Source organism: Pinus tabuliformis, chromosome 8, assembly GCF_031772625.1.
Source record: "Pinus tabuliformis cultivar Carrire ecotype Pingquan chromosome 8, CPIR1, whole genome shotgun sequence".
Classification (NCBI taxonomy): domain Eukaryota; kingdom Viridiplantae; phylum Streptophyta; class Pinopsida; order Pinales; family Pinaceae; genus Pinus; species Pinus tabuliformis.
The window spans coordinates 930,274,963-930,276,388 of NC_142294.1; the positions used below are offsets into that span (position 1 = coordinate 930,274,963).

Consider the following 1,426-nt stretch of genomic DNA (forward strand, 5'->3'; position numbering starts at 1 on the left):
TGGCGCAGAAAATCAGGCCTGAATCGCGCCAATTTTGTAAGACACATCAATTTTGTTTTCGGTGCAGGTATTTCACTGTCAAGAAGCGCCAGCCTCTTTCTCTTTGGAAAATCTGCAATTTTTTGCAGATCGGCCTTGACCAGTGGTGGCACTTTGGAATTTCAGATCTGTTCGGTGGCAGCAGATTGGAGTTGCCCCGTGGTGGCGCATTGAAGTTCCTAATCTACTCGGTGGCAGAAGATCGGATTGCCCGGTGGTGGTGCATTGGAGTTCCGAATCTGTTCGGTGGCAGTAGATCGGAGTTGTGTGGTGGTGGCGCATTAGAGTTCCTGATCTACTTGGTGGCAGCAAATCAGATTTTCCCGGTGGTGGCGCATTGGAGTTCCGGATCTGTTCAGTGGCAGCAGATCGGAGTTGCCCAGTGGTGGCAGATTGGAGTTCTTGATCTGTTCGGTGGCAGCAGATCGGATTTTCCCGGTGGTGCTCATCGAAGACTTATTCATCAGAGGATCAGAAATTTTATCAGTTCAATATGAATAATAGTGATCAGTACTCTCTTAAGCCAGAAAAGACATGGTCTATTATCAGGCCAGTAGATTATTTGCTCACGGAGCAGCGGCTGTTGTTTATTTTGATAGGAATCACCATCGCATTGACTTTCTTTATCCTTCAGCATGGTTTTTTGGCTTCTAATGTTAATGAAAATAGAAGGTTTATGCGTGACAAACCTCATCGGGTTGTTTATGAGATGCCTGTTTCTTGGTTTTCTCAGTATCATTCAGGATCGATGGTGAATTCATGGGCTAAAGTGCCCCTAGGTTTGAAGAGAAAGTCCCCGCGAGTTGTCATGACGGGTGGAGCTAGCTTTGTTGGCAGTCATCTACTTGACAGGTTAATGGCAAGAGGCGACAATGTTATTGTTGTCGAAAATTTCTTCATAGGAAGGAAGGAGAATGTTTTGCATCATTTTGGCAATCCGAGGTTTGAACGGATAAGGCATGATGTTGTGGAACCCTTATTGTTGGAGGTTCATCAGATCTACCATTTGGCGTGCCCCGCTTCCCCTGTGCATTAGAAACACAATCCTATGAAGACTATCAAAACTCATGATGTGGGAATCTTGAACATTCTCAAACTTTCCAAGCGTGTTGGAGCAAATGTTGCGGTTCGGATTGCTTGAATTTTCAATACATACGGTCCGCGAATGTGCCTTGATGATGGTCGGGTTGTAAGTACTTCTGTTGCTCAGGCTTTGCGCAAGGAGCCTTTGACAGTCTATGGAAATGTGGAACAGACACGGAGCTTCCAGTTCGTTTCTGATCTGGTCGAAGGCCTTATGCGACTTATGGAGGGTGAACATGTTTGTCTTTTCAATCTTGGGAATCCTGGGGAATTTATAATGTTAGAACTAGAACAGGTTGAAGAA

At 45.3% G+C, this 1,426-nt stretch overlaps 1 pseudogene; it reads left to right on the plus strand.

Moving 5' to 3' along the window:
* The first annotated feature begins 532 nt into the window (after positions 1-532).
* On the plus strand, positions 533-1,075 carry LOC149238569 (UDP-glucuronic acid decarboxylase 4 pseudogene; annotated as a pseudogene).
* The last annotated feature ends 351 nt before the right edge of the window (positions 1,076-1,426 follow it).